Source organism: Tachypleus tridentatus, chromosome 10 (genome assembly GCF_004210375.1).
Source record: "Tachypleus tridentatus isolate NWPU-2018 chromosome 10, ASM421037v1, whole genome shotgun sequence".
Taxonomy (NCBI): Eukaryota; Metazoa; Arthropoda; class Merostomata; order Xiphosura; family Limulidae; genus Tachypleus; species Tachypleus tridentatus.
The window spans coordinates 185,097,044-185,122,064 of NC_134834.1; the positions used below are offsets into that span (position 1 = coordinate 185,097,044).

A 25,021-nucleotide genomic window follows, 5' to 3' on the forward strand; every position below is an offset into this window, starting at 1 on the left:
GTCCTGTGTGAACTACAGCCACAGTGAGTAGCACAAGGCAGAAGATGTACTATATTCACTGTTATATCCTGCTCTAAGTAGAGCTCCTGTGTGAACTACACCCAGAGTGAGTATCACAAGTCAGTTAGAGATGTAGTATATTCACTGTTAGATCATGTTCTAAGTAGAGCTCCTGTGTGAACTACACCCACAGTGAGTATCACAAGTCAGTAGATGTAGTATATTCACTGTTAGATCATGCTCTAAGTAGAGCTCCTGTGTGAACTACACCCACAGTGAGTATCACAAGTCAGTAAGAGATGTAGAATATTCACTGTTAGATCATGCTCTAAAGTAGAGCTCCTGTGTGAACTACACCCACAGTGAGTATCACAAAGTCAGTAGATGTAGTATATTCACTGTTAGATCCTGCTCTAAACTAGAGATCCTGTGTAAACTACACCCAGAGTGAGTATCACAAAGTCAGAAGATGTAGTATATTAACTGTTAGATCATGCTCTAAGTAGAGCTCCTGTGTGAACTACACCCACAGTGAGTATCACAAGTCAGTAGATGTAGAATATCCACTGTTAGATCATGCTCTAAGTAGAGCACCTGTGTGAACTACACCCACAGTAAGTATCACAAGACAGTAGATGTAGTATATTCACTGTTATATCCTGCTCTAAGTAGAGCTCCTGTGTAAACTACAGTCACAGTGAGTATCACAAGTCAATAAGAGATGTAGTATATTCACTACTAGATCCTGCTCTAAAGTAGAGCTCCTGTGTGAACTACACCCACAGTGAGTATCACAAAGTCAGTAGATGTAGTATATTCACTGTTAGATCATGCTCTAAAGTAGAGCTCCTGTGTGAACTACACCCACAGTGAGTATCACAAGTCAGTAGATGTAGTATATTCACTGTTAGATCATGCTCTAAAGTAGAGCTCCTGTGTGAACTACAGCCACAGTGAGTATCACAAGTCAGTAAGAGATGTAGTACATTCACTGTTAGATCCTGCTCTAAGTAGAGCTCCTGTGTAAACTACAGTCACAGTGAGTATCACAAGTCAATAAGAGGTGTAGTATATTCACTACTAGATCCTGCTCTAAGTAGAGCTCATGTGTGAACTACACCCACAGTGAGTATCACAAATTAGATGTAGTATATTCACTGTTAGATCATGCTCTAAGTAGAGCTACTGTGTGAACTACACCCACAGTGAGTATCACAAGTCAGTAGATGTAGTATATTCACTGTTAGATCATGCTCTAAGTAGAGCTCCTGTGTGAACTACACCCACAGTGAGTATCACAAGTCAGTAGATGTAGTATATTCACTGTTAGATCATGCTCTAAGTAGAGCTCCTGTGTGAACTACAGCCACAGTGAGTATCACAAGTCAGTAAGAGATGTAGTATATTCACTGTTAGATCCTGCTCTAAGTAGAGCTCCTGTGTGAACTACAGCCACAGTGAGTATCACAAGTCGGTAAGAGATGTAGTATATTCACTGTTAGATCCTGCTCTAGTAGAGCTCCTGTGTGAACTACACCCACAGTGAGTATCACAAGTCAAGAAGAGATGTAGTATATTCACTGTTAGATACTGCTCTAAGTAGAGCTTATGTGTGAACTACACCCACAGTGAGTATCACAAGTAAGTAGATGTAGTATATTCACTGTTAGATCATGATCTACGTCCACAGTGAGAACCACAAGTCAGTAGATGTAGTATATTCACTGTTAGATCATGCTCTAAGTAGAGCTACTGTGTGAACTACACCCACAGTAAGTATCACAAGTCAGTAGATGTAGTATATTCACTGTTAGATCATACTCTAAGTAGAGTTCCTGTGTGAACTACACCCACAGTGAGTATCACAAGTCAGTAGATGTAGTATATTCACTGTTAGATCATGCTCTAAGTAGAGCTCCTGTGTGAACTACACCCACAGTGAGTATCACAAGTTAGTAGGAGATGTAGTATATTCACTGTTAGATCCTGCTCTAAGTAGAGCTCCTGTGTGAACTACACCACAGTGAGTATCACAAGTCAGTAGATGTAGTATATTCACTGTTAGATCATGCTCTAAAGTAGAGCTCCTGTGTGAACTACAGCCACAGTGAGTATCACAAGTCAGAAAGAGATGTAGTATATTCACTGTTAGATCCTGCTCTAAAGTAGAGCTCCTGTGTGAACTACACCCACAGTGAGTATCACAAGTCAGTAGATGTAGTATATTCACTGTTAGATCCTGCTCTAAGTAGAGCTTCTGTGTGAACTACACCCACAGTGAGTATCACAAGTCAGTAGATGTAGTATATTCACTGTTAGAGCATGCTCTAAGTAGAGCTCCTGTGTGAACTACAGCCACAGTGAGTATCACAAGTCAGTAAGAGATGTAGTATATTCACTGTTAGATCCTGCTCTAAAGTAGAGCTCCTGTGTGAACTACACCCACAGTGAGTATCACAAAGTCAGTAGATGTAGTATATTCACTGTTAGATCATACTCTAAGTAGAGCTCCTGTGTGAACTACACCCACAGTGAGTATCACAAGTCAGTAGATGTAGTATATTCACTGTTAGATCATGCTCTAAAGTAGAGCTCCTGTGTGAACTACACCCACAGTGAGTATCACAAGTCAGTAGATGTAGTATATTCACTGTTAGATCATGCTCTAAGTAGAGCTCCTGTGTGAACTACACCCACAGTGAGTATCACAAGTCAGTAGATGTAGTATATTCACTGTTAGATCATGCTCTAAAAGTAGAGCTCCTGTGTGAACTACACCCACAGTGAGTATCACAAGTCAGTAGATGTAGTATATTCACTGTTAGATCATGCTCTAAGTAGAGCTCCTGTGTGAACTACACCCACAGTGAGTATCACAAAGTAGATGTAGTATATTCACTGTTAGATCATGCTCTAAGTAGAGCTCCTGTGTGAACTACACCTTCAGTGAGTATCACAAGTCAGTAGATGTAGTATATTCACTGTTAGATCATGCTCTACGTAGAGCTCCTGTGTGAACTACAGCCACAGTGAGTATCACAAGTCAGTAGATGTAGTATATTCACTGTTAGATCCTGTTTAAAGTAGAGCTCCTGTGTGAACTACAGCCACAGTGAGTATCACAAGTCAGAAGAGATGTAGTATATTCACTGTTAGATAATGTTCTAAGTAGAGCTATGTGTGAACTACACCCACAGTGAGTATCACAAGTCAGTAGATGTAGTATATTCACTGTTAGATCATGCTCTAAAGTAGAGCTCCTGTGTGAACTACACCCACAGTGAGTATCACAAGTCAGTAGATGTAGTATATTCACTGTTAGATCATGCTCTAAGTAGAGCTCCTGTGTGAACTACACCCACAGTGAGTATCACAAGTCAGTAGATGTAGTATATTCACTGTTAGATCATGCTCTAAGTAGAGCTCCTGTGTGAACTACACCCACAGTGAGTATCACAAAGTAAGAGATGTAGTATATTCACTGTTAGATCATGCTCTAAAGTAGAGCTCCTGTGTGAACTACACCCACAGTGAGTATCACAAGTCAGTAGATGTAGTATATTCACTGTTAGATCCTGCTCTAAGTAGAGCTCCTGTGTGAACTACACCCACAGTGAGTATCACAAGTCAGTAGATGTAGTATATTCACTGTTAGATCATGCTCTAAGTAGAGCTCCTGTGTGAACTACACCCACAGTGAGTATCACAAGTCAGTAGATGTAGTATATTCATTGTTACATCCTGTTCTAAGTAGAGGTCCTGTGTGAACTACACCCACAGTGAGTATCACAAGTCAGTAGAGATGTAGTATATTCACTGTTAGATCATGCTCTAAGTAGAGCTCCTGTGTGACCTACACCCACAGTGAGTATCACAAGTCAGTAGATGTAGTATATTCACTGTTAGATCATGCTCTAAGTAGAGCTCCTGTGTGAACTACACCCACAGTGAGTATCACAAAAGTAGATGTAGTATATTCACTGTTGGATCATGCTCTAAAGTAGAGCTCCTGTGTGAACTACACCCACAGTGAGTATCACAAGTCAGTAGATGTAGTATATTCACTGTTAGATCACGCTTCTAAAGTAGAGCTCCTGTGTGAACTACACCCACAGTGAGTATCACAAGTCAGTAGATGTAGTATATTCACTGTTAGATCATGCTCTAAAGTAGAGCTCCTGTGTGAACTACACCACAGTGAGTATCACAAGTCAGTAGATGTAGTATATTCACTGTTAGATCATGCTCTAAAGTAGAGCTCCTGTGTGAACTACACCCACAGTGAGTATCACAAGTCAGTTAGAGATGTAGTATATTCACTGTTAGATCATGCTCTAAGTAGAGCTCCTGTGTGAACTACAGTCACAGTGAGTATCACAAGTCAGTAAGAGATGTAGTATATTCACTGTTAGATCATGCTCTAAGTAGAGCTCCTGTGTGAACTACACCCACAGTGAGTATCACAAGTCAGTAGATGTAGTATATTCACTGTTAGATCCTGCTCTAAGTAGAGCTCCCGTGTGAACTACACCCACAGTGAGTATCACAAGTCAGTAGATGTAGAATATTCACTGTTAGATCATGCTCTAAGTAGAGCTCCTGTGTGAACTACACCCACAGTGAGTATCACAAGTCAGTAGATGTAGTATATTCACTGTTAGATCATGCTCTAATGTAGAGCTCCTGTGTAAACTACACCCAGGTGAGTATCACAAGTCAGAAGATGTAGTATATTCACTGTTAGATCATGCTCTAAGTAGAGCTCCTGTGTGAACTACACCCACAGTGAGTATCACAAGTCAGTAGATGTAGTATATTCACTGTTAGATCATGCTCTAAGTAGAGCTCCTGTGTGAACTACACCCACAGTGAGTATCACAAGTCAGTAGATGTAGTATATTCACTGTTATATCCTGCTCTATGTAGAGCTCCTGTGTAAACTACAGTCACAGTGAGTATCACAAGTCAATAAGAGATGTAGTATATTCACTACTAGATCATCTCTAAGTAGAGCTCATGTGTGAACTACACCCACAGTGAGTATCACAAATTAAGTAGATGTAGTATATTCACTGTTAGATCATGCTCTAAAGTGGAGCTCCTGTGTGAACTACACCACAGTGAGTATCACAAGTCAGTAGATGTAGTATATTCACTGTTAGATCATGCTCTAAGTAGAGCTCCTGTGTGAACTACAGCCACAGTGAGTATCACAAGTCAGTAAGAGATGTAGTATATTCACTGTTAGATCCTGCTCTAATGTAGAGCTCCTGTGTGAACTACACCCACAGTGAGTATCACAAGTCAGTAGAGGTGTAGTATATTCACTACTAGATCATGCTCTAAGTAGAGCTCCTGTGTGAACTACACCCACAGTGAGTATCACAAATTAGATGTAGTATAACCTCTGTTAGATCATGCTCTAAGTAGAGATACTGTGTGAACTACACCCACAGTGAGTATCACAAGTCAGTAGATGTAGAATATCCACTGTTAGATCATGCTCTAAGTAGAGCACCTGTGTGAACTACACCCACAGTAAGTATCACAAGACAGTAGATGTAGTATATTCACTGTTATATCCTGCTCTAAGTAGAGTTCCTGTGTGAACTACACCCACAGTAAGTATCACAAGACAGTAGATGTAGTATATTCACTGTTATATCCTGCTCTAAGTAGAGTTCCTGTGTGAACTACAGCCGCAGTGATTATCACAAGTCGGTAAGAGATGTTATATATTTACTGTTAAATCCTGCTCTAAATAGATCTTCTGTGTGAACAACAGCCACAGTGAGTATCACAAGTCGGTAAGAGATGTAGTTTATTCACTGTTAGATCCTGTTCTAGCTAGAGCTCCTGTGTGAACTACAGCCACAGTGAATATCACAAGTCAAGAAGAGATGTAGTATATTCACTACTAGATACTGCTCTAAGTAGAGCTTATGTGTGAACTACACCCACAGTGAGTGTCACAAAGTAAGTAGATGTAGTATATTCACTATTAAATCATGCTCTCAGTAGAGCTACTGTGTGAACTCCACCCACAGTAAGTATCACAAGTTAGTAGATGTAGTATATTCACTGTTAGATCATGCTCTAAGTAGAGTTCCTGTGTGAACTACACCCACAGTGAGTATCACAAGTCAGTAGATGTAGTATATTCACTGTTAGATCATACACTGAAGTAGAGTTCCTGTGTGAACTACACCCACAGTGAGTATCACAAGTCAGTAGATGTAGCATATCAACTGTTAGATCATGCTCTAAGTAGAGCTCCTGTGTGAACTACACCCACAGTGAGTATCACAAGTCAGTAGGAGAGTAAAATATTAACTGTTAGATCATGCTCTAAGTAGAGCTCCTGTGTGAACTACAGCCACAGTGAGTATCACAAGTCAGAAGGAGATGTAGTATATTCACTGTTATATCCTGCTCTAAGTAGAGCTCCTGTGTGAACTACACCCACAGTGAGTATCACAAGTCAGTAGATGTAGTATATTCACTGTTAGATCATGCTCTAAAGTAGAGCTCCTGTGTGAACTACAGCCACAGTGAGTATCACAAGTCAGTAGATGTAGTATATTCACTGTTAGATCATGCTCTAAGTAGAGCTCCTGTGTGAACTACACCCACAGTGAGTATCACAAGTCAGTAGATGTAGTATATGCACTGTTAGATCATGCTCTAAAGTAGAGCTCCTGTGTGAACTACACCACAGTGAGTATCACAAGTCAGTAGATGTAGTATATTCACTGTTAGATCATGCTCTAAAGTAGAGCTCCTGTGTGAACTACAGCCACAGTGAGTATCACAAGTCGGTAGATGTAGTATATTCACTGTTAGATCATGCTCTAAGTAGAGTTCCTGTGTAAACTACAGCCACAGTGAGTATCACAAGTCGGTAAGAGATGTAGTATATTCACTGTTAGATCCTGCTCTAAAGAAGAGCTCCTGTGTGAACTACAGCCACAGTGAATATCACAAAGTCAGTAGATGTAGTATATTCACTGTTAGATCATGCTCTAAGTAGAGCTCCTATGTGAACTACAGCCACAGTGAGTATCACAAAGTAAGTAGATGTAGTATATTCACTGTTAGATCATGCTCTAAATAGAGCTCCTGTGTGAACTACAGCCACAGTGAGAACCACAAGTCAGAAGAGATGTAGTATATTCACTACTAGATCATGCTCTAAGTAGAGCTACTGTGTGAACTACACCCACAGTGAGTATCACAAGTCAGTAGATGTAGTATATTCACTGTTAGATCATGACACTAAGTTGAGCTCCTGTGTGAACTACACCCACAGTGAGTATCACAAGTCAGTAGATGTAGTATATCACTGTTAGATCATGCTCTAAGTAGAGCTACTGTGTGAACTCCACCCACAGTGAGTATCACAAGTCAGTAGATGTAGTATATTCACTGTTAGAGCATGCTCTAAGTAGAGCTCCTGTGTGAACTACACCCACATGAGTATCACAAGTCAGTAGATGTAGTATATCCAGTGTTAGATCCTTCTCTAAGTAGAGCTCCAGTGTGAACTACAGCCACAGTGAGTATCACAAGTCGGTAAGAAATGTAGTATGTTCACTGTTAGATCCTGATCTAAAGTAGAGCTCCTGTGTGAACTACAGCCACAGTGAGTATCACAAGTAAGTGAGAGATGTACTATTTCACTGTTAGATCATGCTCTAAAGTAGATCTCCTGTGTTAACTACACCCACAGTGAGTATCACAAAGTCAGTAGAAGTAGTATATTCACTGTTAGATCATGCTCTAAAGTAGAGCTCCTGTGTGAACTACAGCCACAGTGAGTATCACAAGTCAGTAGATGTAGTATATTCATTGTTAGATCATGCTCTAAGTAGAGCTCCTGTGTGAATTACACCCACAGTGAGTATCACAAGTCGGTAAGAAATGTAGTATATTCACTGTTAGATCTTGCTCTAAGTAGAGCTCCTGTGTGAACTACAGCCACAGTGAGTATCACAAGTCGATAAGAGATGTAGTATATTCACTGTTAGATCTTGCTCTATGTAGAGCTGCTGTGTGAACTACAGCCACAGTTAGTATCACAAGTGAGTAAGATATGTAGTATATTCACTGTTAGATCCTGCTGTAAGTAGAGCTCCTGTGTTTACTTCAGCCACAGTGAGTATCACAAGTCAGTAAGAGATGTAGAATATTCACTGTTAGATTCTGCTGTAAGTGGAACTCCTGTGTAGAGAAAATCCACGAGTACAGTATAAAATATACAGAATATATATATATATACACAGCAAAATATTTTCACTACTCTAAAATTCAAATGAACCCAAACCATGTACAACGATGTTTATAATTATCCTTCGAGAAAACAGTTTCATAAAGAGAGATTAAACTACATGTTAAACACTTTACCGAAGTTAGAAAATACACAGAAGAAAGGGCGAATATCGTAGTAGAATACCTCCGAATCAGAACTCGCTGAAGAGATGTCGTAATGTTAGGTTAGTTATTTACAGGAATATACACGTATATCAAATAAGGCGGTAATCGTTTGACCCATACGTTACAACAAGTTTATCATCACACACATCCCTACACGAGTAAATTGAATTATGCATAAACATTTAATGCGGCATTACCTCAATTCACGTGAATCAGCTTACTGGATCTAACATGACTGTCTGACATCAGCGATTACATTGCGCGTGCACAAAATACCCACGTGGCAGGTGACACTATAATAAGATTAAGCACGCAATAGAACAACAGCACTGCATGAAGAGTGAAAACAAACAGTGTATCCATTACTATCTAGTAAGTAATTCTACGGCGAAACACTTCTGTAGCAACTGTGAACGTAAACGTAAGGGAATACTCTCAAATACATTTCAAATACTTTTAAACACGACGTAGAAAAATGCATTTCACCGAATACGATCTCCTATAAGTAAGTGCTCAAAGAAAAAACAAACAAACTCACAATCTGAATAGAAGTGGAGCTGACAGTTCCAGACGGTCAGTTTCTTCTCACGGTCAGTTCTACTCGTGAAACTAAAGCTGTCAGCTTCTACTATTACCATGACACTCTTGGAGAGCACGTGCTTCGTTTCACGAAATCTTCACCTTCATGCAACAGAAGAGACTCCTACCAGATGGTAGATGATACCTACTCCTTTTTGCAGAATGCACAAGAAAGTTGGTTATTGACACCAATATAAAAGTAATGTTATTTCTTAATAACGCCTGTTTAACAACAATATACATACATGCATATATATTCTACAAACAGGTTTCAAACACATAAATTTTGTGCGTGAGGATCTCTTGAAACTGTAAGTTTAGAGTTTAATTTCACTTATAATGTATAATCAAGTATGAGTGATTTTTCTGTGATTTCTATTTTGAATTGTATGTCGGTTCCAGCGATCTTGAGGCTAAGAAATGATAACTGGTTAGTTTTTGTTTTTTTTTCCTGTTCGCAGCCTTACACCCACCATTATGCTGATACAGATATATTGACGATACAATTGCTGTATTCACGTCTACAGAACGCGCACTTAATTTTTCAATCACGTTAACTCGATACACCCCAACATTAAGTTCACCTGATAAAATTAATGATGAAATCAACAAAATAAAACAACACTTCACCAACATCAGTAAACTTCCTCCAAAAACCGTTGAAAAAATGATACATACACACCTAGATCAACAACACAATCAACAACAAATAAAAAATAATAAATCCCAAGATACAACAAAACCTTATACCGCTGCATACCAATGTTCTCGACATCAGCGAAAAAATAACCAACATACGGAAAAAACTTATAACAAAACACAAAATTCCAGTAAACACCAAATGTATTCAAAAACCACGTACAAAACAAAAGTCTATACTATGTAAAAACTACAGTGATAAACACAACACCAACATAATTTATAAAATACAATGTGATAACTGCCACGACTTCTGTATTAGAGAAATGAGCAGAAAATTGAAAACCACATTAAAACACCAACAACAACACATATTCAGAAATTTTTGAATACTGCAAATCAAATAAACACAACATAACCACATAAAACACCAAGATATTAAGTAGGGAAACAAATATAAACAAACGGAAAATGAAAGAAGCCCTACTTATACAGCAACTAAAACCAAAATTAAACCAATATAAAAGAGCACCTTTATACCTATACTAATTAATAACCTAACATCCCCCTGCAACGATCCCTGCAATCCCGTACCCGTTTATACTCTCGTCCCTAGGACATGTGTCCATCAACGGTCAGTTGCAAACTCTCTCTTTGTTAACCTGAAGATGACCTAAGAAGGTCGAAACGTTGTTCTCTGCTTTATTAGTAAAAAGTGTTAATATCCATACCAGCCGTTCTGAGATACATCTCTGAATTAGTCCTACTGATCAAATATAGGGAACCGTTCAGTAGCAGGGCAGTTTGCTTCCAGATACTCTTAACCTTATATCGGGACTAACAGTCACGGTTATAACTCATCCATAGCTGAAAGCGCAGTGCGTATGTTCAAAGGCATATCGCGACCTTAACTTTGGAACTTTCGACCCGCAGCCCCGTAATGTTGTTGTTTTATTAAACGTGTTAATTTTATTTACAATCAACAAATAAAACCTACACAATAATCACCCGGTTGTGTGTGTGTTTTCTCATAGCAAAGCCACATCGGGCTATTTGATGAACCCACCGATGGGAATCGAACCCCTGATTTTAGTGTTGTAAAACATCGTCTTAATATATAATTAAATCAAGTATGATCCTAATCTATGATCAAATATCGTCCTAGTCTCTAATTAAATAAAACATCATTTTAATCTTTAATTAAATAAAACATCGTTCTAATCTTTAATTACATAAAACATCGTTCTAATCTTTAATTACATAAAACATCGTTCTAACCTTTAATTAAATAAAACATCGTTCTAACCTTTAATTAAATAAAACATCATTTTAATGTTTGATTAAATAAAACATCGTTCTAATGTTTAATTAAATAAAACACGTTCTAACCCTTTAATTAAATGAAACATCGTTCTACCCTTTAATTAACTAAAACATCGTTCTAACCTTTAATTAAATAAAACATCGTTCTAACCTTTAATTAAATAAAACATCGTTCTAACCTTTAATTAAATAAAACATCGTTCTAACCTTTAATTAAATAAAACATCGTTCTAACCTTTAATTAAATAAAACATCGTTCTAACCTTTAATTAAATAAAACATCGTTCTAACCTTTAATTAAATAAAACATCGTTCTAACCTTTAATTAAATAAAACATCGTTCTAACCTTTAATTAAATAAAACATTGTTCTAACCTTTAATTAAATAAAACATCGTTCTAACCTTTAATTAAATAAAACATCGTTCTAACCTTTAATTAAATAAAACTTCGTTCTAACCTTTAATTAAATAAAACATCGTTCTAACCTTTAATTAAATAAAACATTGTTCTAACCTTTAATTAAATAAAACATCGTTCTAACCTGTAATTAAATAAAACATTGTTCTAACCTTTTATTAAATAAAACATCGTTCTAATATCTAAATAAATAAAACATTGTGTTATTTTACTTTGAATAAAATAACTAATTCTTTTCAAGTACGTTTGGTTTTACATATCGTGTTTCTTTGTTTTAGCAAAACGATATACAATCGCCTAGTTACTCTCTGTCTACTACATATTTTAACGACGTAAATCCGTAAACTGATCATTTCCCCATCAAATGGCACGTCACAGAGAGAGAATCGCCTGTAATGTGAGACATATGGTCAGGTAACGTCATAGAGAGAAACGCCTGAAAAAGAAACCATATGGTCAGGTCACGTCATAAAGAGAATAGCCCGTAATGAGCGACATATGGTCAGTTCACATAATACAGAAAATCGCCTGTAATGTGAGACCTATGGTCAGTCCACATCATACAGAGAATCGCTTGTAATAGGAGACATATGGTCAGGTCACGTCTTGGAGAGAATTGCCCTAATAAGCGACATATGGTCAGTTTACCTCACTACAGGCGATTCTGTCTATTACGTGAACTGACCATGTGTTCCTCACAGCAGGCGATTCTCTCTGACGTCAACTGACGATATGTTTCACATCAAAGGCAATTCTCAGTTTACGTCATAGACAGAATCGCCTGTAATGGAGAACTTTATGGTTAGTTAGACAGTTGATCCGTCACACAGGCATTTTAATTACATTTTTTTACTTGTCATTATTGTCGAGTTTTCCAATAACTGTATGCACGTGACCTATTTCTCTAGTCCTCCGCTAGTACATAGGTAAGCCTACTGATTTACAACGCTAAATTTAGAGGTTCGATTCCCCTCGGTGAACTCAGCAGATAGCCCGATGTGGCTTTGCTATAAGAAAAACACACACATTTTTCTATAAACAAGTTCTGCACTTACAAGGACTTAATTGACCATTCGACCGGATAAGAGTAATATTAAATGGACTCTGTGTTTAAAAACAAACGTCAAGTGTTACGACACCTCGATAACAAGATCAAAACTAAGAACCAACACTTTTAACTTATATGTAAAGACGCTCATCGTATCCATCCCTACCTATCCTTTGGGTAGAAAACAAGTTCAGATTGACTTATGGTTTTAATAACTAAAAAGAACGGATATGTGACGTACGGTGTTTTAATAAAAAGTTGTTTTTTCTGTCAGTTAGACGTCCCTAATCTTAGAGTTAAGATTAAGAATAGGGCAGCAAGTCAACACTACACACCGCCAACTCTTGAACTACTATTTAACGACAAACAGTGTGATCTACCATCGAATTATAACGCCCCACGATTGAAAAACAAACTAGGTCGGGAACGGGATTCGAACCAGAGACTCTCAGCTTTCGGATCGAGAGCCTCAACCACCAGACCAGAAAGATGGAAAGATGTGTGAAATTTTGCTCGGAGGTTCTCGGCTTTATTATACATAAGCTGTTGTGTCCGTTAAATACACGTGAAAGACATAGAAACTCCGGTATTTGACGCAGGCGTCGGACTAAAACACCGACCGCCTGATGTTACTCCCATGAAAGCACAAAAGATGAATATTATGGTTGCTGGAAATTAGTCCGTCGGTTCTCCAGTTCCAAGAAAATAAACATAGACAGGCGTTTGTTAAATAGTGTTATACCTACTAACATTAATTACACACCTACCTGGGGACACAATCAACAAACAACCATTTTACACCATAGGACTGTTCTGAACAACAAATGTAGTAACACCAAAATATTATTTTGTCCAAGATGTGTCGAAACACTCTCGTGTGATTTGTACTTAAGCGATTCCATATAATAACCCTGCATCTCTAAACTTATTCAAATTATAAAGAAAAATAGCCCGTTTATCACGTATTTACTGAACATAACGTTTAGTAATTACCTACACTATTAAATATTGTACCTTTGCTGTTTTGTAACCAATATATATACAGCGAAACAGACTCGTAACAAGTTAGGCACAAGCTAGTGCGTAAGATGTGATAATCTGAAGTTAAATCAGTGACATAAATTGATCCTAGATTTTTTAAACTATATTTAACACCGTTACAGGGGTAACGATAATAAACCCCATCAAGCCACGCCTACTTCTAAACGTATGTCACGTACAAACACCTGGGAGATAAAAATATCTTAAGGCTAAAGTAACAGACTTCGCAGCAAGAAAAACAGAAAAAAAAAGTTGGCTGAACAAATGACGATCCTAATGGACAATTACGTAAACTCTGACGTCAGAGATAGATGGTATGGTCTCTCTAAATGAACAGGTGTGTGGCTGTATGTGCATGTATATGTTTTTTTCATTCGTTCTATGCATTATGAAGTTCATGTAAGAAATATTTACTTCATATACTAATACGGATGTTCGTGTTTCACTTGTACGAATGTTTATTTAAAGAGTGAATAGCTTTAAGCTGGTAAAATTGTATACACGCACATTACGGGTAAGTCCATTTCGAGCATTTCGTGAAATTGAAGAGATTAAACAAAGAGTATATTCTTGCTCCACTGTGGTGTACATCGCTTGTTATAAAACAAAGCGTATACCACGTGCAAGAAGAAACAGACACGAGAAACATAGGCCATCGAATTTCCCGTAGAAAACGTGAAGTGCCTTAGGACGACCTATTCTGTAACCAAATGGTTCAGAGAAAGACGTAAGCAGTTTGTGCACAATATATATATATATATATATATATATATACACTATATAAAGAGTTGACGGTGGAAGATGTTGATTAGCTGTCTTCTCTTTAGTCTACCACTTGAAAATTAAGAACGAGTAGCCCAGGTAGCCCTCGAGTAGCTTAGGGCGAAGAAATTCACAAAACAAACTTTCTCTTCCTTAGCGGAACGAAACGTCATAAAAATACCTTTCAATATTTTTTTTTTATTAGCGATCGTTTTGTGTATGTACCACTTATTATGAAGGCTTTTTGTTAACCGGTATCTATACCGACTGGCAAAAGTAGAGATGTTTGTTACATTGCCAATGTTTGTAGGTATTTGTCATACTCATGTTCCTTTAAAACAGACAGACGAGAAACTAATTTTAAAAAAAATTACACATTATCATCTTTAATAATTCGCTCCACAACTCAGCTTCGAACACCTACTTGATGTTGGTTTTCGCCGATTTCTGATGCTACTGTCAGTTTGTCTCTGAAATTCGCGCAAAGCTACACAAAGGCTATCTGCGCTAGCCGTCCATAATTTAGCAGTGTAAGACTAGAGGAAAGGCAGCTAGTCATCACCACCCACCGCCAACTCTTGGGCTACTTTTTTACCAACAAATAGTGGGATTGACCGTCACATTATAACGCTGATGCAACTGGTTAAACAATAATGAAAACACGTTCTTGTAGGAGAAATATGAAATAATTCATCCTTTCATAGCGAAAACGTGAAAACCGCGCTAATGAAACCCGTGAACTGCATTAGTACAACTGCATATGTTCGTCAGATAAACCAAATGTAGGAGGTAACAAAAAAGCGAAAGAAAATGAAAATATTATCAGATTGAAAACAGAAAACATCTTTACTGTACACATTGCAGGTTGAACTCGAACTTGTAGCATCATAAGCCCGAAAGTTTACGGCTCTAAAAATCGACAAGAAAAGAAATGCACCTTATTAGAATGTAGTCCTATACTCTAAATCTCAACCACAAATTTGAGCACTGAAATTAGCTAATTATAGCTTCCGAGTGCTTCGAGAACAATTAGTTAAGCGATTATTGTGACCAAAATGTTTATAAAATATAATCTATAACAAAATATAGCTATATTCAATACAGTTCGCCTTTTCCATCGAGCGATATCTGATCAAAGATCGTATAGAATATTACTGATAACAAATCATTGCTGGTCAATAAGTTACCACTAGTCCACTACTGTCTACACGTCACATTTTTTATCACTAGTCCAATACTGTTTACGCGCTGGTGTTCACAGTACGTGTTTAAACTAAGCTAGTAGTATAGTGAAAGACCGTATTCTAGTCGTTGTTAAGTTAGTAATGTGTTTATTATCGATATTTTTACGGACAAGTTTTGCGTTGAAATAATGTCACGTTTCGCCAACCTTCACCGTAAAGGGCGTGGCTAGGCTTCTGTTAGTACGTATGATTTAAATTAAAAATATCAATTGTCTTTTATATAAAATCTTAATCCGATTGTTTTAGATAAAAATTTCAGCGATCAAAGTGCGCATGCTCCCAAACACTACGCCGCTGGAGTCTGGTTAGCTTTTAATAATTTCAAAACTTTCCTACCAGCTTCGCTAATACCCTTTCCCACTCCGTGAATAACTCACATTTACAAACTTGACCCCACAGTTTAATATTCAGCACGAAATATAAAAAATAAGAGCAGATAAAGTGACGTCAAAGTGGTACTGATGACGTAGACAGCAGAGACATCTTTGCCTCAGCCCCATCTGTGATTAAAAACTTGTTACGACCAAGTTTTTTTTTTTTTTTTTTTTTTTAGGTTTTGACATCGGTTGCTTCAAGTACCAAACTAAATGTTACTGCATACTTGTAACGTCGCTAGTTTCAAGTACCAAACTAAATGTTACTGCATACTTGTAACGTCGCTTGTTTCAAGTACCAAATTAAATGTTACTGCATACTTGTAACGTCGCTTGTTTCAAGTACCAAATTAAATGTTACTGCATACTTGTAACGTCGCTAGTTTCAAGTACCAAACTAAATGTTACTGCATACTTGTAACGTCGCTAGTTTCAAGTACGAAAATAAATGTTATTGCATACTTGTAACGTCGCTAGTTTCAAGTACCAAAATAAATGTTACTGCATACTTGTAACGTCGCTTGTTTCAAGTACCGAAAATAAATGTTATTGCATACTTGTAATGTCGCTAGTTTCAAGTACCAAAATAAATGTTACTGCATACTTGTAACGTCGCTTGTTTCAAGTACCAAATTAAATGTTACTGCATACTTGTAACGTCGCTAGTTTCAAGTACAAAACTAATGTTACTGCATACTTGTAATGTCGTGCATTTTAAAGAAAAACCTTTATTGTAAACATTTTACGAATACAAGATACATGTAACGTCACAAACGAAACACCTTCAACCAGTCAAAAACTATCATTTTTTTAAAATTTAAAATAATGTTAAATATTAATAATTTTGTCGAACTTCGACAGCATCATAATTTTACTAAAATATTAGTTCAATATTTCGTTTACGTTCTATTTTTATGATTAGTAAAACTAGCACATCTCAATATTGGAAAGTTACATACTGTTAATTATTTCGGACGTATCTTCGATTTATTACGTTACGTACGCTTTGTATTACCGCAAATAACCTTAGATTTGATTGTGAGCTTATCAGTTAATTAAATGTCAATATGTGTTAAATTCATGTTATTTGCCAACAAGATTAACACACACATATTTTAATATACAAACAATACAATTTTTAATAACACTCATTACTAATAGTTATTACAAACGATGATTTATATACAACAGTTTTACAAACGTACAGACAATACTGATTCTTATATCCACTCTAGAACTGAACACGTTATTGACAATCGACAAGCAAATTAATTCAGAGTTGCACCTCGCTTGAGTGAGTTAGCTGTCGTTTCTTGACTCGCCTCACACCGCTTAGCAGTGAAGATATTTAATGTCCTCGTAGAAATTCTAACATACGAAGTAATTTACTGAAATCGAACAGTTTAAAAATGTTCGAAATCTATTATGTTCCTGGTCAAATTCTGTGGTTTTTCTATTGATAGACGTTAATCACAACCATAGCTTCCTAGACCTATAGTATACTGTCTGTAACTGTCCAACAACGTTCTCTACCAGAGTCTCGGTTAGCCACCTTTTTTATAGGAAACACGCGAATTTGTAGAACTTTCGACAATATTCTCGCGCGCTTTCGTCAAACAAGTATTATTAATTTCGACTTTCAGTAATTCGCTACAAGTTTCGAGAACAGTCGGAACTTGCACCACACGTTCAAGAATATACTTCACATGAAAAAAGTGTATTAAAAGACGTGTAGGCACTGAAACAAATGTACAGCGGTAAATGTACATTATAAAGTTGTGTTGTGTGTGTTTTTCTTATAGCAAAGTCATATTGGGGTATCTGCTGAGTCCACCGAGGAGAATCAATACCCTGATTTTAGAGTTGTAAATCTGTAGACTTACTGCTGTACCAGCGGGGGACTATTATAAAGGACAAAGACATATCTGAAAAAAATATCAGTGTGTTTTTGTTGACATATTTTTATTTTTTTCTTTAATAACTTTAATTTCCCAAACAATTTCTCTCATGCCTTTAATGTTACTTCTATTTTATTGTTCCATCATAAGATAATTTCAACACACACACGTATATATGTTTCTTTATCACCTCATCAGCTGGCAATTAATACATGCCAAGAGACTAAGTTAGTACTATTATAAGCTATACTTTTAGAGGGCACGACGTTAGACTCAGATAAGTTTATACAAGTAGTCCTGAATGTTCGTGAACTCTAATGACTGAGAGAATTTGCGAAACATCTAAAAATAAGAATACATTATAAACAAACTAATAAATGAATTATTGAGTTAGTTTTCAACTTGTAAAGTGCCAAAGTGAATTATTCAGCTGAGTGTTAGTTATCGCGCATGCTCAATTAATCAGTTGATTTGTTGTAAAATTGTACAAGCAAACTTATTTGTGAGTAATTCAGTCGTAGGACCATGAGCGAGTAACTCACTGTCGAAATCCTAAACAATATTGCTCAACTTAAGCCTACAATTGTTTACAAGTGATAGTAACCTGCAGCAAACATTAAGGTATGAATAAATTAAATCTATTATTGTGTTACATAGACTAGACTTTGCATTATTTTCATGAGATAATTTTTTTAAACCCGCTCAACAATAGGATATTTTATAACAGTACTATCGTGTTTCTCCGATAATAAGACCCACCCATAAAATAAGACCTAGTGTGATTTTTGGGGATAGTTTTAATATAAGCCCTACCCTTAAAATAAGCCCTAGTTAAGAGTGGCAGGAAGAGGAAAGAAATAAAAAATAATAATTTATTAATTAGTTTAATAGTTAGTTAATTAGTTTGTTTAAGTATTAATCAGTTAGTTTAATAGTTTAATAATAGTTTATTTTAAATGGTTAGTTTAATAGTTTTACTTTGTAACTTCATTTTTTTAATATATCAAAATAAGACATCCCCCGAAAATAAGCCCTAGTGTCATATTTTGGAGTGAAAATTAATATAAGCCCTGTCTTATTTTCGGAGAAACACGGTAATGGTCCCAACAACGATTAAACTTCAGCCTCCTGTAGGCCTAATGCTAAATAATAAAGATTTTATAGACTCATTAATAAATCAGTTTATAAATTCATAAAGATGTGTCATCATTTGCTATTTCTAAAATTAAAATAGACAAGATGACGAATTGTCCAAGCACTCGCGTTTTTGTTTTAACTTTAAGAAACGTTTTAATTAGACTTAGCATGACAGTCAACCAGACGGTTGTGTAATACGTAGTTACAAACTTAAATGTTCTCTAAATAGCAAAGTTCAATTATTCACACGAGTTTGCAAAAATAATAAAACATCAAATGCTTGTAAAGAAGCTTGGTTTAGAACAGTGAAAATGTGATTAGATTCCTTTAAGTGTATTAGTTGAGAGGTGTGTTCTCTTCATGTAAATGTGTTTAGATTTCTTTAAGAATATTAGTCGAGAGGTGTGTTCTCTTCATGTAAATGTGTTTAGATTTCTTTAAGTGTATTAGTTGAGAGGTGTGTTCTCTTCATGTAAATGTGTTTAGATTTCTTTAAGTGTATTAGTTGAGAGGTGTGTTCTCTTCATGTAAATGTATTTAGATTTCTTTAAGTGTATTAGTTGAGAGGTGTGTTCTCTTCATGTAAATGTGTTTAGATTTCTTTAAGTATATTAGTTGAGAGGTGTGTTCTCTTCATGTAAATGTGTTTAGATTTCTTTAAGTATATTAGTTGAGTGGTGTGTTCTCTTCAGGTAAATGTGTTTAGATTCCTTTAAGTATTAGTAGTGGTGTGTTCTCTTCATGTAAATGTGTTAGATTCCTTTAAGTGTGTGTTGGTGTGTTCAGATATGTGTGTTTAGATTTCTTTAAGTATATTAGTTGAGAGGTGTGTTCTCTTCAGATATGTGTGTTTAGATTCCTTTAAGTATATTAGTCGAGAGGTGTGTTCTCTTCAGGTAAATGTGTTTAGATTCCTTTAAGTATATAAGTCGAGAGGTGTGTTATCTTCAGATATATGTGTTTAGATTCCTTTAAGTATATTAGTCGAGAGGTGTGTTCTCTTCAGGTATGTGTGTTTAGATTCCTTTAAGTATATTAGTTGAGAGGTATGTTCTCTTCAGGTAAATAAACTCGTTCTCATAACAATTCAAAGAAAAACTCGAGTCATTCGTAAAAACTTAGATAATACTATTAACTACTGCTTTTGAAACGATTCTTCGACTTCGATAAAACTGTTTTACTCCAAACAAATAAGAACAAAATATTTCGTGAAGTCATGGCAACAGAAACATTGTGGTGTGAAACGTAACGAGAGTCTGTCATTTACAGACGTGTTTGTTTACTTTATCGACATATAAGCACGAAGTTTACCAAATGGTATGCACACCAAACACTTATGACAATACTATTATTCTAGAATAGTTTGGCTCTAAACGTAAGTTGGGACAACCTTTGTGTCCTTCAGATGTTATTTCTTAACGAAAATACACAGCAGGATTAGCTGCAGTTTGTCCACAACGTGGAATCAAACCCGAGATTTGAGCATTGTAATGCCAAAAGCTTACCGCTGACACACCAGGGAACTTTAAATTTAGGAAATAGAGACTAGAGTTTCTTTCAGACATACAACAGAGGTTTTTCTTATTGCTTTATCTTACACGGCAGGGTATTGTGGTAAAGGAATGGCTCTGCCGTTTTATCTGACACGGCAGGGTATTGTGGTAAAGAAATGGGTCTGCCGTTTTATCTGACACGGCAGGGTATTGTGGTAAAGGAATGGCTCTGCCGTTTTATCTTATACGGCAGGGTATTGTGTGGTAAAGGAATGGTTCTGTCGTTCTTAAAATCAGGTTTTAACTATTCCAATTTCAGCTGTTTTTTGCTGAAACAACGTAAATTATACAGTCTAATACAGACAGCATTTATTATAATACATCATATTAAAAGTACAAGTTTCTCTTAGCTGTCCTATCGTAAACAATTGTATAAATAAGTATAAAGTACTGGGTGTTTCTAGAAATGTGTGGCTCTTGTATATAAATCAAATAATGGTGGACAAGTTGCAGTAACGGTTTGTTTGTTTGTTTGCTTTTGTTTGTTTTTTTAATTTCGCACAAAGCTACTCGAGGGCTATTTGCACTAGCTGTCCTTAATTTAGCAGTGTAAGACTAGAGGGAAGGCAGCTAGTCATCACCACCACCGCCAATTCTTGGGCTACTGTTTTACCAACGAATAGTGGGATTGACCGTCACATTATAACGCCCCCACGGCTGAAAGGGCGAGCATGTTTGGCGCGACGGGGAAGCGAACCCGCGACCCTCAGATTACGTGTCGCACGCCTTAACATGCTTGGCCATGCCGGGCCTGCAGTAACGGAAATCATCTTAAGAGTAGCAGCATCGCCCATTCACGCTTGAAAATAACACCACCTAGAGAACACCTAAAACAACCTAGTGAACACCTATCCTTAACAGTACTGGTGTACAGAATACCATAAAAGTTATTTTGAGCTTTATATGGCAGCCATCTTAGTTAGATTTATATTAATGAAATTTGAGATGGCCCCTTGATATTCAATTAAATACACACGCTTGTTAGGCTAATGCAGTGCGCATGTGTAGAATCCAAATCTCGTCACGTGTAGGAAACTTGTTTCAATTAGCCAATGATGCAGAAACTCAGTGTGTAAGTACAATGTTAAGCTAGATATCTCGCGTTTAATTATTTCTTTTCTATTACATTTTTCATCTCTCAAATTACAACTACTTAACGACAACAGGTGGCGCTTGTGTAACTGTTCAATAGTAAAAGTCAAATCCGAATAAAGGAAAAAAAATGATAAAAATCAAACAACACAAAGCTTGGAGACGGCTTGAAGTGACGAAAACTGATGTAAATGTACAACGTTTTGATATAACCTTGTAAATAGCTTTCACTTAATGATCACACAGTATTGTCTACACAAATTTAAGCTAACCCTAAACTTCTATTTTGATAAAACGAAGGTACATCGTCATCCTGTTAAAAACGCACGATCTGTGTTGTTTTGCGATTTGAATAAATCACTTAATACCAGTTCCTAAGTAAACATATTTATCCTTCAAAAAATGATTTTTCACGTTTATTGTAATTCCATTCAAATTTTGGTGTAACATCTGTTTCCATCGCCGATGTATAAATAAAGGTTTGAATTTATCATAGTGTTGCCTGGCATGGCCAGGTAGTTAAGGTTCTCGAATCGTAATGTGAGCGTCACGGGTTCGAATACCCGTCACACCAAATACGCTCGCTCTTTCAGGCGTGGTGGCGACGATCAATCCTACTATTCGTTGATAAAAGAGCAGCCAAAGAGTTGGCGGCGGGTGGTGATGACTAGCTGCCTTCCTTCTACTCTTACACTGCTAAATTAAGGACGGCTAACGCGTATAGCCCTCGTGTAGCTTTGCACGAAATTCAAAAACAAACAAACAAACAAACAATTACCACAGTGACGTATTTCCGGTAACTCCTCACATACGTATCTAAGTAGTTATTGTTTGAATGAAACTGATGGATGTGAACAACTAAATAATTTCATTGTATATATTATTACAATTATACAGGAATGCTAGCTAGTGAGTTCGCAGGTATTTCAAGAAATGGTACAGTAATACACGTTATCCATTACTGTTCCTGTCAAAAATTACAAATTTAGCCGGTACTTGAAGAGAGGATTTTAATGCGGTTTCTTTTTCTTTTTTTGCAAAAGAGGTCAAAGTAAGGTCATGATATTTGATTTTATTTCAACGTTTTGTTTTAGAATAAAGCCCCACTGAGCTATCTGCTGAGCTCACCGTGGGGAATAGAACTCAGGATGTTAGCGTTGTAATTTGGGGGTACAGCTTCAAAGTTAAAAGCTGGCAAGAATCTATACTCCCTTCATACAGAAGGTTAGAAAGACTGGTCGACAGCAGCTAATTCATTTTCTGTCCATCTTTATATCTTTTTGCAAGTAACTTGAATATACGATTACCAAACTTTGTTTGTTTTCACTATATTTTCCTAGCTAGAATAATCTAATTTCCAAACTATTTATAAGTCTAGAAATAGTCCTGATTCAAAACCTGAACTCTTAAATCAATATTTAAAGCTGGAATTTATATTTAATCAACAATATAACACTGAAGTCTATACTCTATCAGGTAACACTGAAATCAACCATATATTAACAGCGCTAAAACTGGAATCGACCCTAAGCCAACAAAGTTAAGACTGCAATCGACTCTAAGCCAATAAAATTGACACTGAACTCGGTCCTAAGCCAACAAAGTTAACACTGAAATCGATCCTAAACCAACAAAGTTAACACTGCAATCGATCCTAAACCAACAACAGTAACACTGCAATCGATGGGTAATAAAACTTTATTTTAATAAAAGTTTTATTACCCATACCACCCGTCTTGAGATACATTTTTACTTCAACTGGGTTTCTGGTCATCATAAACTAAACTGAGTTAACACTGGAATAGACCCTTAACCAACAATGTTATAGAATCAATCCTAAACCAATAGTAATACTGTCAAGGTTGTCCTTTGAAGATTTTCTAAATCTCTTATATCGACGTTCTTATTACAAGACCAAATACTCACACAGAGAACAGGACTTAGGCCACGTGACTGGTCTCTCGTGTTTGACATTCTAGTGACTGCCAAGTACTTGAGGTGATCAATAATAGCTTGCACCGTCTTCTCAGTCTGATTTGAGAAAAAAAGACAGCCGGCTTAACAAATAAGGACTTACCGTTCTGTACTCTCGTTATCATGCTGCACAACCAAGAAGACCGCCCCTCATATTTATTTACACACAAAAATAATAGTATACATGCATAAAACGAATAAACATCACAGAGGAAAGCGCCTGAAGTTGGAATGGTCGGGTTTCTTAAAATCATAAGATCGACGTGGAAGTACTTGTCTCTTTCGGTTTCGAGAGGCTCGTAAAATTAGATGGTTAGTGCTATTATATATCAAGAATTCTGTACAACGAATTATGGGTTTTAGAATTATTTATTTGGTTAGTTTATTTATTGAATTTCGCTCAAAGCTGTTCGAAAATTCCCCGGGATAGCCGTTTCTAATTCTGTATTAATATACTAGAGGTAAGGCAGCTGATCAGGACGACCCACTGCCAACTCTTGGGCTACTCTTTAACAACGAATGGTGTGATTGATCGTCACATTATAACAGTTAACTATGACTCTCTTAAGGTAGCCAAATGCCTCGTCATCTAATTAGTGACGCTCATGAATGGATTAACGAGATTCCCACTGTCCCTATCTACTATCTAGCGAAACCACAGCCAAGGGAACGGGCTTGGAGAAATCAGCGGGGAAAGTTAGTGACTATGACTCTCTTAAGGTAGCCAAATGCCTTGTCATCTAATTAGTGACGCGCATGAATGGATTAACGAGATTCCTACTGTCCCTATCTACTATTTAGCGAATCCACAGCCATGGGAATCGGATTGGAGAAATCAGCGGGGAAAGTATACAAATTTACTTTTAGTATAGAAATATACTAGAGGTAAGGCAGCTGATCAGGACGACCCACTGCCAACTCTTGGGCTACTCTTTAACAACGAATGGTGTGATTGATCGTCACATAACAGTTTTTGTTCAATTTCGCGCAAAGCTATATTCTATCCATGGTAATCATCCCTAATTTTGAGAGACTATCAGCGCCACCTGCCACCACGAATAACAAGACTTGACAATGCCATAATCTCACCTCCTAAACCACGACCGCCTACTGGTCTCAGAAAAGCAGAATTTTGGATAACCAGAAGACTGCGGTTTTTGCTGTTGTTTCCAACATTTTCAATAAAGATTATATGTCAATTATTCAAGTACTTGATAAGCCATCACGTTAACACCCATCATCCACTGGCTCCATTCCTATAATGTTGAGTATAGTAACTGGAAACCGTCCAATGTTGTATAAGGTTATTTTGTTCTAGGTGTTTTGCCCGAGAAAGTGGATAAAAAAACAACAAAAAACCCCTTAAATAGAGCATATTTATATTTGATTTTATAGACTTTGGCTTTGAATTTAAATACACAAGCCCTTAATTAGTTAAATAAGTCAACATCAGAGAATATCATATAACATTGGAAAACACTATCTAACATTGGATAACACCATCT

At 36.7% G+C, this 25,021-nt stretch overlaps 1 pseudogene across 1 annotated transcript in view; it reads right to left on the reverse strand.

Annotated features, from left to right (window-relative positions):
- Window positions 1-25,021, reverse strand: part of LOC143231112 (sodium/calcium exchanger 3-like) — a 142,682-nt pseudogene that overhangs the window by 102,255 nt on the left and 15,406 nt on the right. The window contains exons 2-3 of the transcript XR_013016790.1: window positions 23,469-23,573; window positions 8,972-9,163 (exon numbers count right to left, since the gene is read on the reverse strand). The product of XR_013016790.1 is annotated as a sodium/calcium exchanger 3-like (transcript). The remainder of the gene's footprint in view (window positions 1-8,971; window positions 9,164-23,468; window positions 23,574-25,021) is intronic.